The sequence below is a fragment of the Dendropsophus ebraccatus genome, chromosome 7 (assembly GCF_027789765.1).
Source record: "Dendropsophus ebraccatus isolate aDenEbr1 chromosome 7, aDenEbr1.pat, whole genome shotgun sequence".
Taxonomy (NCBI): Eukaryota; Metazoa; Chordata; class Amphibia; order Anura; family Hylidae; genus Dendropsophus; species Dendropsophus ebraccatus.
In genome coordinates, this window is record NC_091460.1 from 48,523,623 (window position 1) to 48,539,704 (window position 16,082).

General features: G+C 39.0%; 1 long non-coding RNA gene across 1 annotated transcript in view; it reads left to right on the top strand.

Annotated features, from left to right (window-relative positions):
- LOC138796787 (uncharacterized) overlaps positions 1-16,082 on the top strand; it is a 193,070-nt gene that overhangs the window by 84,754 nt on the left and 92,234 nt on the right. The window contains exon 2 of the long non-coding RNA XR_011363819.1: positions 12,065-12,422. This is a non-coding gene — a long non-coding RNA (uncharacterized lncRNA). The remainder of the gene's footprint in view (positions 1-12,064; positions 12,423-16,082) is intronic.

Here is a 16,082-nt window from a genome sequence, read left to right on the forward strand (position 1 = left end):
GATCGAATAGTAAGGTATTCGATAATATCGAATATTATTGAATAGTACACCGAATATTCGATAAATATTCGATAAGCGTTCAAATCCCCTTTCCCTTTCCCTGAGGTGTCATTGTGGACTTGGTGAACCTGGTCGAATAGATGTTTTTGGTCGAATAAATGTTTTTTAGTAATCGAATACTTGTTCCCATAGACTTTAATGGGATCGAATATTTGATCTAATAGTCGAATATCAGGGAGATATTTGTACGAATATCGAATATTCTAACTCCCACTGTAACACTTGCAGCCCCGAGATTACTACAGATGTCAAGGAACATATGCAGAGTGAAAAGTTACCATATGTGTTATATTGCATGGTGTATTACCTTACATCACTGATATTCAAGCTGTAGGTTTTACAAAACTACAATTTCCAGCTATCTAGACATGCTGGGAGTTGTAGCTGTGATACACTTGGAGATCCACAGATTCAGGATCACTGCTGTATATCATGCCAGTAGCGGAGTACATAGAATACAGTAGGATTTATTATAGGGCTTGGTTTTGCCGATCAGGACAGTTTCTCCAGTTTGTTTCCCCTCCACATTATTTCCATGAAACTTGAATGTCATCATCAAAACCAATGATGACATCACAGGTGATTGTGCAGATGACATACATATTCACATCTGATATCAGATTCTTACCAGTTATCAGAAGGTTAACGCTTAAGAAGTTATATACATCTGTAGCAGGCAGAAGATGTAACACATGATTAGTTAGATCTCAGATATCTTGCCTGGTACATCTTAAATATACATTTGTCTCACATGGTAATCAAAGATCACATCACTATGGCTACTGCAATTTTACCTGACACAACCATCACTTTCTCTGTAGCCAATGATGAAGCGTGCCAGGCATGTAATTAGCCTTATCCTACATTATGGGAAACATTAAGTTCACATCCCAGGATAAGGTGTTTTCCAAATTAAACTATATATTTATAATAATCAGCGGAAAAATGTCAGGTCAGGAATTGGATACAGATGTCATGCATTCACATAATTCCACTAAAAAAGAAGAAAAAGCTGTATGCTATAAGTAACGCATGGCCAACCTGATACACATAACAATACAATGTAATTTTATTACTGCCAAGAAAAAAACAGATATAAAGACAAAAACTGCATGGTCACAAAAACGCACAGTGTGAACAAAGACAATGAAAACCAGCCTCCCCCCTCACTTCAGAAGCAGCAGGATTTCTCTGTCCATTATGTGGCTATGGAGAGGGGAGGGGCTGTTAGGAGTGACTGGAGCAGTCCTGCAAAGCACAACACCCTGCAATCTTCTCTCAGTAAGTTCATAGATAAGCACTGACCTTTCTGACCCCAGAATCCTGCGTTTTAGGTGCCCAGACAGTCTACAAACAGCTGACCTTCATGTCTCCTCCTCCTACTCCCTCATCTCTCTCAGCCCCTCCCCCCTTCATAAGGATAGAATGGAGAGAGCAGAACCCGTCTTCACTGGCTTCTCTGTAATGAAGACGTGTTTGCCTGATAATGCACAGATAAGAAGTCAGGGGGGGAGGCTGGGAGATTGCTTCTTGAGTACAGAAGGAGGCTTTTTTGGCTGATAAAACCTATTACAGAGTTTCTTAAAATCGTTTATACTACTGATTTCTGCAATAAAAAAAATATGACAGTTACGCTTTAAGTAATTGAATTATACCCCTCTATTCTGTCTTTATTACCACTTTGTATAAATTCATAGACATGAAATTCCCACCCTTTCTTATCATACACCCACAACTTATATTAGGAATTCCCCATCCTTGCTTTTGTCCCTATTTTCTATTTTATGAGAGATAATGTGCATTTTCAGCATTACTTGTCTCTGAGTCTGACAATCCACTCTTTGCCTGTTTTAGCATTACTCTGCTTCTATGTATTTAATTTAATTTAATTTATTTTTTTTCTAATTAAAAGAGAATTGAAAGCAAAAAAAGTATTTATGTGTCAACTTTTTTGACTAGGGGAAGCTGTGTGAGTCCTTAAGGAGACTAAACTGAAATGTGGATTTTTACAAGCCATGCACTGCTCTATATTGATTTTGTCTGGAAGAAGCATCCCTTTAATCTCCAATAAAATAAATATTAGACCCTTAACCCTTTGAGGATCAAGCCCAAAATGACCCAAAGGACCGTGCACATTTTCATTTTTGTGTTTTCTTTTTTTTCTCCTCCCCTTCTAAGAGCTCTAGCACTTTCAGTTTTCTATCTACAGGGTCATGTAAGTGCTTGTTCTTTACAGGAATAGTTGTACTTTGTATTGGCATCTTTCATTCTACCATAACATGTATGATAAAACCCCAAAAATATTATTTATGAAGATATAAATTGGTGTAATCATAAAAATAATAACAATAATAATAATACATTTATTTGTATAGCGCCAACAGATTCCGCAGCGCTTTTTTTCTATGCATACAGTACAGAGGTACATAATACGCAGTTAAATTGGAATAAATAAGTACATAGTTAATAAAAATAACAAAAAATACAAAATACAGAGTATAGACGAGACCTGCTCGTTGGAGCTTACAGACTAATTTTCATAGACACCAGGCATAAGTGCTTTATTTGTCCATGGTCCAGCCATTGTACATAATTAGAATTACAGGATGAGCCAGTAACAACGCCAATGTCTGATGCAGGTAAACATATAAAGTGCATATAATAGAATGCAATATTGGTTACTTTTGGGAGGTTCCTGCATCTACCTAATGCACTATATGGTAAAAGCGACATGATACCATTAATCTATAGGTCAGCCCGAACACAACCATATGCAGGTTTACACAGATTCTTTAACCCCTTAAAGACAAAGGGCGTATACTGTATTTACACCCTTTGCCGGAGAGGGGCATCAGAACGGGGCCGCGCGGCGACCCCGCTCTGAACCGCCGCGATCCCGGGTGCCGCGTGTAGCCCGGGACCGCGGCTATTAGCGGGCATGGTGTGATCAAAGATTACCGGATTCCAGCCGTTCCCTGGTGTCAAGTGTATAAGTATACAGCATAGATCTCAATGAGAGATCAGAGTGTATATACTAGAAGTCCCCTAGGGGGGCTTCTAGTATATGTGTAAAAAAAATAAAAATAAAGTGTTGTTATCAATAAAAAGCCCCCTCCCCTAATAAAAGTCTGAATCACCCCCCTTTTCCCAGGTTATAAATAAAAATTAAAAAAATAAATAAATAAACATGTTTGCTATCGCCGCGTGCGTAATCGCCTGAACTATTAATTAATCACATTCCTGATCTCGCACGGTAAGCGGCATAAGCGCAAAAAAATCCCAAAGTGCAAAATTGCACATTTTTGGTCGCATCAAATTCAGAAAAATTGTAATAAAAAGCGATTAAAAAGTCGTATATTCACAATCAAGGTACCAATAGAAAGTAAACATCATGGCGCAAAAAATGACATCTGACACAGCCCCATAGACCAAAGGATAAAAGCGCTATAAGCCTGGGAATGGAGCGGTTTTAAGGAACGTATATTTGTTAACAATGGTTTGAATTTTATACAGGCCATCAGATACAAGAAAAGTTATACATGTTATATATTATTTTAATCGTAACAACTCGAGGAACATATATAATAGGTCAGGGCGAATGGCGTAAAAACAAATACCCCCCAAATAAACAAAATGCGTTTTGTTTTTTTTTTTAATTTCACCACACATCTATTTTTTTTCTGGTTTCGCAGTGTACTTTATGAAAAAATTCAGCCTGTCATTGCAAAGTACAATTAGTGACGCAAAAAATAAGGGTTCATGTGGGTCTCTAGGTGGAAAAATGTAAGTGCTATGACCTTTTAAGCACAAGGAGGAAAAAACAAAAACGCAAAAATCGAAATTGCTCTGTCTTTAAAGTGTAACTGTCATGTTTTTTTTTATTGCAGAAATCAGTAGTATAAGCGATTTTAAGAAACTCTGTAATAGGTTTTATCAGCCAAAAAAGCCTCCTTCTGTATTTAAGAAGCAATCTCCCTGCCTCCCCCCCTGACTTCTTATCTGTGCATTATCAGGCAAATCCGTCTTCATTACAGAGAAGCCAGTGAAGACGGGCTCTGCTCTCTCCATTGTAAGCCTATGAAGGGGGGAGGGGCTGAGGGAGATGAGGGAGCAGGAAGAGGTGACATGAAGGTCAGCTGTTTGTAGACTGGGCACCTAAAACGCAGGATTCTGGGGTCAGAAAGGTCAGTGCTTATCTATGAACTTACTGAGAGAAGATTGCAGGGTGTTGTGCTGTGCAGAAATTCTCCGTGCTCAGTCACTCCTAACAGCCCCTCCCCTCTCCATAGACACATAATGGACACAGAAATCCTGCTTCTTTTGCAGTGAGGGTGGGGGCTGGGAGATTGCTTTTTTAGTCCAGAAGTTAACTCTTTCAGTACATAAAACCTATTACAGAGTTTCTTAAAATCGCTTGAACTGTTGATATTTAATGTTTTCAAAAAAATGACCCTGAAATGACGGTTACGCTTTAAGGGGTTAATGTTGTATATATATTTATATTTATGAAATACTTTTTTTGCAATTAATTATTAATAAAATGGTCCTATTGTGACACTTATGACGTTTTTAGTTTTTCACCTACGGAGCTGTATGTGGTGTAATTTTTTGCATCGTGATCTCTAGTTTTTATTAATACCATATTTGTGTAGATCAGACATTTTGATCACTGTTTAATACATTTTTTTATGTATAAAATAAAAAAAAAACAGTAATTCTGGCGCTTTTTCCCTATTTTCGTTTATGCCGTTCGCGATGACGATTGTTATATTTTAATAGATCGGACAATTACGCATGCTACTATATATAATATGTTTATTTATTTATTTTTATATGTTTCATTTATATAATAGGAAAGGGGGTAAATTTAACTTTTAATGGGGGAGGAGCTTTGGGGTATTTATAAAAACATTTTTTTTTTTACACATTTTAAGTCCCCCAGGGGGACTTTTACCTGCAATACTTAGATTACATAAACCGATCATTGCTATGCCATAGGCATAGCATTGATCAGTGTTATAGGCGTTCTGCTCTATGAGCCTGCAGTGGCAGACTCAATGAGCAGATCACCAGTCGGACCACACGGTGGAAGGTAAGAGACCTTCGGTGGTCCAATACAGCGTTCGAGACCCCCGCAGTCACAATGCGGGAGTCCCAGTCGGTAAGTGACAGGGGACTGCTCGCTCATTGGCTGACCTCTAGCACTTTTACTCGGCCAGATTATCTGTGTGCCAAGAAATCATAAAGGCATAAAGATAGGCTAAAGGTCCTTAGTGATCTTTATTATTTTCTGTAAAACATTGATCCTTAATATGGCCATTTGCATGAGCCCTGGGACATATTTTGTAAAAAAAAAAAATAGATTAGTTATTATTATATTTCCTAATAAAGAATTAGAAAAGAATTGGCTACTTTCTACTAGAAAAGTGTTATTCTAATCTACAATCTCATATAAAGAATTTTTTTTTTAAAAAAGGCACTGTCATGAAAAAAACTTGTCTGAGAGGTATGTCAAAGGTTTTGATTGGTCGGGGTCTGAGTGTTCCATGCATTCTCTCCTGACTCTGTGTCACATGACAAGACGGCTGCATAATACAGGTCCATGAAGCCATTCAGCTCACACAGACACGGTGCGAGGAGAGGAGGGTGCAGCAGCGCAGTACTCTTCTCACTCATTTTACTGATTGGTAAGGTCTGAACACTCAAACAATGACCAATAAAAGTTTTTGAAATGTCTCTATGATTTGTCGTTTTTTTCTTTTTTTCTTCTTCTTTTCAAGACAGGTACACTTTAAGGCCTGGTTCACATGCTGTAAAACACGACTGTTCTTTGACCCGGCCGGGTCACAGAACGGCCAGTGTCAGTGAAAATCATCCCGGCCAGTACTGCAGTAGCTGCCAGATGAACTTCATTTGTGCTGAAATGGGATGCAGGCGCATCCGTGTGTGCCCGCATCCCAATTCACCATAGCCGACAATGGAGAGTGCAGCCGGAGCCACACTTTCCATTGTGTGAGCTGACAGTTCTGTGCAGTCACGATTCATTGAATAGTGGCCGCAAAAAAAATGACATGTCAGTTTTTCGTGCAGCCGCTAAGGATCCCGACTGGAGCGTATACTGCAATGCAACATACATTTTCTATTAATCATGGCTTTTGTTGCAAGTTGTGAGGCTAAACTAAGTTGTTTTTATTTTTATTTTTTTTAGAAAAAAGTTTTTTTAATGCAATATTTGAGGCAAAGCCAGAAATGGGTCTTGTAAGAAGAAATCCTTCCTTTTACATTTCTCATATCTTTTAAATCCACTAAATCCATAAAAAAAAAAACCTGGAGCAGAAACTATTTGTTCCTACGTTTATGGTTAATGACTAATGACTGTAAATTCAATCTAATAATTCTAGAAATGATGAGTCCCTAAGTCTGAAGCTTTTTGAGTTTGTGACTAATACAAATGCTAGGTGAATCACTTTACAAAACTTGCTGCAGAACGTTCCATTCCTCTCTGTACAGTAAGTATAAGACTGCGGAGAAGTGGCGGAGTTCTTGCACATAGTGAGTCAGGTCAGTTTGTCACATCACCCTTCTTCTCATCACAGTCACTGTGCAAAGTCTGATAGCGACAGCAATCATTGTACGTCTCATTGGGACTGTGGAGGCAGGAAATATTATAGAAGTCATCTCTCATCACTTGTCCTTTACACAGTGAGCTGCATTGCTCTTTATCTTGATTTTCTACATATGATTGCAGGATGACAGTCACACTGAGGATAACTGATTCTCAGCATGGCAATTATAACCTCTGGAAAACAGTTTACATAGCGTAAGACTCTGCTTCACACCTAACACACATCACATGTCAAAATAACCAAGGAGATCTCAATAGATCATCATAGATAACATACACATCTATTACTAAACTGTATAAAGGGCTGGCATTGTATAAAAACAGGGTTTCTGTCATTTGTGATAACTTGAGATTATAGATGAAAGTAGGAACAAAGTGAATTGCTTTGTTTCTATCTGCATTCTACTCATCAGGCTGCGGGGCGTTGAAGTCTGCTCCGCTTCCTGATGCTCCTCCCCGGGTGCTGGGAAAAGATGGATCCAGTCCTGGGAACTTCTCCCAGTTTCCCAGGACTGGATCCAGCTTTTCATGGCACCCAAGGAGGAGCGGCACGGAACGGAGCAGTCTTCAAAGCCCCGCAGCCTGATGAGCAGAATGTAGATATGAACAGAAGACCTGCAGCAATCCCACAATACAGCGGGGGCAGAACACAGCAATGCGCTCCACTCCTAGGACCGCTGAACATCAAACTGTTTCACTTTATACGCTGGGGTGAGACGTAGACGTACATTGCCGCACCCAGGTATTGAAAGGGACCTGGAAATCTACCCAGAGCCCATCCCTAAGGGGGCATCATAAACATCCAGCTGGCTACCCGAACCCGCTATTTTAATCTACCAGCACATGACTATGTAAGCACATGACATGTGACCCACCAGCACCATGCTCCCTAGCTACATTCTTGACCTCTTTATTGCATAGGAAATACTATAAAAAAAATAAAAGGCCACTAACAAAAAGTAAAGAAAAATAATGAATAATTAAAACTGAAAGCTAGATATCACTAGTCCCAGTTCTGCTACCTATTGCATGGTGACAACCAACTGGACAAAAGTGATGTATAAAAGCTAGAGATGAGTGCAACACAAGTAGGGAGTCCGGAAAAACATGAATACAACCTATGGCCTATGGCTGTATCAAAGTTTTTTTGGACTCCTTAGGGCTGCTTCCAACTTCTTCAACCACCGGTTTTCAAGTGCAGAATGATCAGACTTGTGCATTCTCTTGTTGCGTTCATCTCCCAAGTCCCAAGACAACAGTGGGGCTTATGTTCTATGATACTCTCAGGTTAAGTCATTAGACTTGCAATTGGTTTGGGTTGACAAAAAAATGGGACTATGTTACAGTTGTCCGAAACTGGTCATAGGTGAGTGCTTCAACTTTCCAGTAGAAGAAGCTTAATATGTCACCACACAGTAGTCCATTGGTGGTTGAATGTCTATGTTGTATATAGGTGCCCCCCTAGCTTTCTCTACATCAATGCAGGGATTTGGAATCGTTGTACCATGATACAGAGTTCAGATAAATAAAATAAATAATAAACATAAAATAACATAATCTTAAAATATAACATCAACATAAACTTTTGCATGTAATTTGATTACAATATCAAAATAGAGTTTGATATAAACATTAAGGTCTAGAAAACGGCATTCACCGGGGACATATAGAGATATTTTATAGTGTGAAATAATTACAGTGCAAATGGTGGCATTTTATCGAGCACTATCACAGAGAACGGGGATGCTTCTATTGATATTTTCCATCCTTCGAATCTGTCTAATCCTTTGTGGGAAGCTCTCCATTCTGATAGGCAATGAAATGTAAAGCTGAGAGTGCAAATGTTACTGTGATATTTCAGAACATGAGTGGATATGAGTGGAGTGTATAATAGATCCAATTAGGGCCCGGAGGCACATGATCTACAGATGCTGCGAATGCCACTCATTTACATACCTAAGCAGAAAAATTTCCATGTCACTCTCCACACGTTCATATGACAACATATGGTCTTTCTATATGCTTGCATGTACTATAACCACATGGGATTGACCTGATCACACAGCCAGAAATAAAGAGCAGCACATGGCACTTAGATGGCAGGTCCTCTCATATGGCGTGTACATGTTTTACTGATTCATGTCATAACATTCTGTCTACAAAATCATGTAGCGATGGAATGTCTCTAAAATAAATGTTCATCCAGGCATTTCCCACCGGAAATATTGACATTCTTCATGTGGCAAGGAGATCTTAATTTTGTCCTATAAAAACGCTGAAGTTAGAATGTCTTACGGAGCTAAGATACGTTGTTCATTATAAACCTGAAAACTCCAAGTATTAGTATAAAAAGTAAGATCCTACAATCTGTATAGTAATGTAGAATGGAAATAAAATGTGCTTATTTGGTTGGACTTTGCCTTGGCTTCTGCCTGCAAGGCACCATGTTATTAAAGTGTAATCTGGTAATGAACAAGTAACAATCCATGCTTTAACTTAATTATATTCTGTTAGGTTTAGACTTCTAATAGACTAACATGTTCTATTACACTAAGCAATTTACACCATACTGTAATGAAGAAGATATTGGGGACTACAGCTGCCCAGAGGTGCATTGTTTTCTTTACTTGTTGAAGTCCCTACTGCCACTCTATGGATACCCAGTGTACTGTACATGGGCTTTAATGTACAAAGCAGGTGAACAGATTGACCACAACATAGAAACACAGGTTTAGGCCATACTAACATGCTGAGTATCGGCCGTTGTTTGACACAGCCGGGGTTTGACGTGTCAGACATGTCTTAGATGTTCACCAGGCCAATACTGCAGTATCGTCCGGGTGAACATCACTTCATTTTAATTGAAATAAGGGCACATTTGGGTGTGCCCGCACTCCAAGTAGCCATAGAGCACAATGTAAAGTATGGCTGGGAGCAGTACTTTACATTGTATGCACAGGCTATTTTCTACGGCAAAGACAAAATAGACCTGTCGAATATATTGAAACACCGTCCGGTTGTTCAATACACACTTGTGTGATTTCACACTGTCAATAAACAGTGGCCATTGTTGCAACCTACAACAACGATCATTGTTTATTGCACAAATACGTATTCTGAATGTAGCCTGAGGCTATGTTTACACAATGGCCGTTCTTTTCATAGTGAAATATGTTGCATTTAAGTCAATGCAAGCAATGTCTGTTCTTCGCACATTGTATTAAATAACTTCTGTTGTTTGCTATGGCAGTTGAAATCATTGAAATAATATTTCCGGCTGTTGTGCATTGATTTGAATGCAATTTTCGTTGTTTTGCACTCAATACAATGGCCGTGGTTTTTGCATGCCATACATTGTATGAACATAGCCATATGGTGTAAAGCAGGGATAAGGATCCTTCGGATCTCCAGTTGTTGGAAAACTAAAGTTTCCATCATGCCTGGACAGCCAAAGCAAAGCTTTGGCTGTCCAGGCATGATGGGAATTGTAGTTTTGCAACAGCTGTAGGGCAGAAGGTGCCCCATCCCTTGTGTTAAGGAACTCAACATAGACGTTTAATACCAGGCAAATCTGTGTGTCATTATGTAATTGTAACACCTACAGTTTATCTCTAGATAACAATTTATACATGAAAACCTTATTGGTACTTTTTACACTATCACTTAAGCACTGATTGAATGCTTAAATAACTATATATATTATAAATTCATATATTATGAAATGAAGGCACAATAGCAGCTATATGTGAAAACCACGGGAAAGAACACATGCACATACAATATTGATTAGATAAAAAATAAAATGAAAGATATACTAATGAATCAGTTGCACGCTGTTTCTTCCACAATCTTAACCCCAGACCACAATACATGTTTCATCCTATAACATCCTCAGGGGGTTCTGGGGCATATGTATGCAGTCCAATTAAATAGTAAAAAAAAATCTGATGTAGATACATTACTTTTATTACTATGATGTGTTATGAAGTTGTCCTTGGGTCAAAATTTTAGCTGCAAACATTACATTTTTACACATAATTACATTTTTTTCAGCAAAATTGCATGAAGGTGCACATCACTTTTAATGGCAGGGTGGCAGTATCACAATATACAAGGTTTCTAGAAGTATAGGGGTATAACATTATTTTTCATATGTATAATTCAGGTTTTATTTGTGTCCACTGATGGGTGAATATTAGCTTAGCAGTAAAAGGTTAGAGACGTTAATCTTCAGGATAGGGGGCATCTATCTGATCACAAGAGGTCTGACTGCTGGGATCCACTGGGATCTTGAGAAATGGGTCTCAAAGTTTTTAAAAATTCTAACCAGTTATTTGTTGCAAAAAGTCAAGTAATGACTAATATTACAACCAAAACCTCGTAGTTAGGCAGTGATATGAGACTAGAAGTCAGTTGTTCTTAGGCTATGTTCACACAATGTTTTGGTAGAATGATACAACTGTATAAAAATGGCCATGATTTATAAGCTATGTTCACAGTTATTTTTTGGTAATTATGACCATAGATAGTAATCATGATCGTTGTTTGTGGCCATAATAAAAAAAAAAAAAAAAGGCTGCAAATGGGAACTGTAAAGAAAGCCCCAATGATAAAATACAGCAGTTTTTTTCATCTACTTATAAGGTCAGTTTAAAACTACAGCTGTATTTTGGTTTTATTTTGGAGGTTTTACCTTTTCATCCATTGATTTAGCTTTTGGGGCAGTACATTTTTGTAACTGATCTACGACATATATGGTCTTTTTTAACGTTTCATGGACATCTGTAAACAGATGTATTTTTTAAGGAAAAGATTGTAAATAATAAGCATGTTCATTAACCACCTCCCGCAGCAGAACTCTTAATTAACATCACTGCAGCATAAAGCATAGGCTTTTTTTTCTTGGATGACAGGGAAACAGAAGCTGTTGTGTTCGTGTCATCAGTGATAGCCAGGCACCCATACTCTGGTGTTAACTGTTAACCCTATAGATGCTGCAGTCAGCATGAGTGCAACATCTATAGGGCTACAGAGGGACAACGCTCCCTCTATTCAACATCAGAGTTTTGATGGTAGTCATGGGGAAAATCCAGGATTTAGTGGACAAATTGGCCCTTTGTCTCTGTCAGTTGTTCTGATGATAGTCACCGGAGACCAGTTAAATCAACAGAGGAGGTGATAAACTATATCTTTACAATTGATTTCATTATTATTATTATTATTATTATTATTATTTTGCCTGTTTTCTGTATGAGATACAATGCTATAAAATTGGGCACTAGGGTTCTCACTTACTGGGAACTCTGTAACTGATGCCATTTGGTCTTTAGTAGTGTTGAGCAAACTTTTGATGTATCCATATTTTCCTGGAAATCCTAGGGTGGCATCAAAACACCGGAAGCCAAATGCCAAGAATTCTGATTCCAATTAACGTTGCCGATCATGGACTTTCGGCAAGTTCGCTCAAATCTAGTCTTTAATAACAGAAGGAAAGAGACCATATGCAGGAAGTGATGTCAGTTGTCCCTCTGCTCTGCACACAATGGCCCTGTGAAGATGAATGCTGATTGGCCAGTAACCGGACACGCCCCTGTGCTCTGCTGCAGCTGAGTAAACTGTGTAGTCTAAGGGCCCACCCACCAGCTCAGAGTGACATGCAGAAGTAAAAGCAGCACAATGAGGCACTAAATGGACTACTGGAGCGGTGATATTAAAATAAAAATGGACAACATACAAGGCAAGTATTAACTGTATATTAGCTTTTTTTTATGTTTATTTGTTTTTTTTATATATCATCACAGATACACTTTTAGGCTGGATTCACACGCTGTAACTGTGCGGCTGTATTTTTTATGCGGCTGTAAATGTGCGGGTGAAACTCCGGCCGTGGGAAAAAATAGACATGCGGCTCAAAACATACGGTCATTTACTTGGAAATTTGGTTCAACTAAAAATAACAAATAAAATGTTAAGAAAGTGATGGAAACACCTCTGGATGCATCTGGGAAAGCAGGGAACACAGTTTACATGAATCGCTATTACCGGGGTTTGCGATCCTCTGCAGTATAGCCGATGTCTCTCATGGTTAATATATTGAATTAATAAAACACATTTTCTGTCTAATAAAGTCCCTTTTATTGTTCAATAATTAAATGTAAACGATTCCATCATTTTGCAATTAAATATACTGTTAAAATAAATATATATATAAATAAATGTATATTTATATATATATTTATTTTTTGACAGTATATTTAATTGCACAATGATGGATTCGTTAGAATTAAATTATTGAACAAAGAAACTGTATTTATTTAAACGAAAATGTGTTTTATTCATGAAATATTAATTAGTACAGAAAGCTCTATTAGCCGGTAATTCATATGCCGGCAATAGAGCATTCTGTACTAATCATCACTTTACTTTAATGAAAACATCAAATGTTTCTTCTAATTATGTTATGACAATAACATTATTAGAAGAAACATTTAGAATTATATGTGCGCTCAGCTGATTGGCTGTTCGGCTGAGCGCACATATAATGAGCCGGTCCGCAGCACAGTGACTTCATTGTGCTGCGGACCAGCGAAGAGGACACATCGGGGTGAGTATAGAGCTCTCCCCACCCCCTCCCCGGCACTGCACCCCTCCCAGCAAGGAAGGGGGGGTCATTTAACCCCTTCCTTGCTGGGATGGGTGCAGTCTGACATCAGTCTGGCCCCCAGGGGGTTAAGGGGGATGCAATACATCCTCCCTTAACCCCTTGGGGGCCAGACTGTAAGCAGCGATCTGTAAAGATGCTGCATACTGTAAGGTGGACAACACCGCTCACAATGATGGGTGTTGTGCTCCTGTTTGTGTGTTTTTTGTGTGTTTCTCCCTTTTTGTTTTTCAGATATCGGTATCCTGTGGATTACGTCGGATTCCGTGGACTACGTCGATGACCAGCGGTTGTTCTTTGAATTTTTTAAATAAAATGGTCAATGAGGGGTGTGGGGGTGTTTTTATTTGAATAAAAAAATTTGTAAACTTGTGTCTTGTCTTTATTTCTTTACTTTTTAGACTTAGTAGTGGAAGCCGTCTAATAGACGGAATCCATTACTAAGTTGGGGCCTAGTGTTAGCCGGTATAAAATGGCTAACACTAACCCCCCATTATTACCCCAGTACCCAATGCCACCAGGGGTACTGGGAAGAGCCGGGTGCCAGTGGTCCCGGAGCGTCAATATTGGCGCTCCTGGACCGGGCGGCAGCAGGCTGGTAAGATTTAGGCTGGGGAGGGCCTAAACCAATGGCTCTTCCCACCCTGGTGTTACCAGGCTGCTGTCGTTTGGTTTTTAACCCGGCTGGTTATAAAAATAGGGGGGACCCTATGCAAATTTTTTTTTAAATAAATAAATAATTAAAAAAAAAACGCATAGGGTCCCCCCTATTTTTATAACCAGCCGGGTTAAAAACCAAACGACAGCAGCCTGGTAACACCAGGGTGGGAAGAGCCATTGGTTTAGGCCCTCCCCAGCCTAAATCTTACCAGCCTGCTGCCGCCCGGTCCAGGAGCGCCAATTTTGACGCTCCGGGACCACTGGCACCCGGCTCTTCCCAGTACCCCTGGTGGCATTGGGTACTGGGGTAATAATAGGGGGTTAGTGTTAGCCATTTTATACCGGCTAACACTAGGCCCCAACTTAGTAATGGATTCCGTCTATTAGACGGCTTCCACTACTAAGTCTAAAAAGTAAAGAAATAAAGACAAGACACAAGTTTACAAATTTTTTTATTCAAATAAAAACACCCCCACACCCCTCATTGACCATTTTATTTAAAAAATTCAAAGAACAACCGCTGGTCATCGACGTAGTCCACGGAATCCGACGTAATCCACAGGATACCGATATCTGAAAAACAAAAAGGGAGAAACACACAAAAAACACACAAACAGGAGCACAACACCCATCATTGTGAGCGGTGTTGTGCACCTTACAGTATGCAGCATCTTTACAGATCGCTGCTTACAGTCTGGCCCCCAAGGGGTTAAGGGAGGATGTATTGCATCCCCCTTAACCCCCTGGGGGCCAGACTGATGTCAGACTGCACCCATCCCAGCAAGGAAGGGGTTAACTGACCCCCCCTTCCTTGCTGGGAGGGGTGCAGTGCCGGGGAGGGGGTGGGGAGAGCTCTATACTCACCCCGATGTGTCCTCTTCGCTGGTCCGCAGCACAATGAAGTCACTGTACTGCGGACCGGCTCATTATATGTGCGCTCAGCCGATCAGCCAATCAGCTGAGCGCACATATAATTCTAAATGTTTCTTCTAATAATGTTATTGTCATAACATAATTAGAAGAAACATTTGATGTTTTCATTAAAGTAAAGTGATGATTAGTACAGAATGCTCTATTGCCGGCATATGAATTACCGGCTTATAGAGCTTCCTGTACTAATTAATATTTAATGAATAAAACACATTTTCTTGGAAATAAATTCAGTTTCGTTTGTCAATAATTTAATTCTAACGAATCCATCATTGTGCAATTAAATATACTGTCAAAAAATAAATATATAGATAAATATACATTTATTTATATATCTATTTTTTTTAACAGTATATTTAATTGCAAAATGATGGATTCGTTAGAAATAAATTATTGATCAACGAAAGTGTCTTGATTACAAATAAAATGTCTTTGATTAATTTAATATAGTAACTATTAGAGGCATCGGCATTCGGCATCATTGCCGGCTATTTTTGAAGTACTCCGTACGGACCGCCTGTCAATCCTCGGCCGCATGTCCAGCCGCAAATAATGGTCTTGTTCATTTTTTACGGGTCCGTTTACGATAGGGCCGTAGATTCATACATAGTGTGCACTGTGCAGCCGCATATCCTATACTTCCCAGCATACACACGAACCACCAAAAATACCGCCGCACAATTACAGCCGCAAATACAGCCGCACTCTTACAACGTGTGAATCGAGGGTTAGGCTGGATTCACACGCTGTAACTGTGCGGCTGTATTTTTTATGCGGCTGTAAATGTGCGGGTGAAACTCCGGCCGTGGGAAAAAATAGACATGCGGCTCAAAACATACGGTCATTTACTTGGAAATCTGGTTCAACTAAAAATATCAAATAAAATGTTAAGAAAGTGATGGAAACACCTCTGGATGCATCTGGGAAAGCAGGGAACACAGTTTACATGAATCGCTATTACCGGGGTTTGCGATCCTCTGCACTATAGCCGATGTCTCTCATGGTTAATATATTGAATTAATAAAACACATTTTCTGTCTAATAAAGTCCCTTTTATTGTTCAATAATTAAATGTAAACGATTCCATCATTTTGCAATTAAATATACTGTTAAAATAAATATATATATAAATAAATGTATATTTAT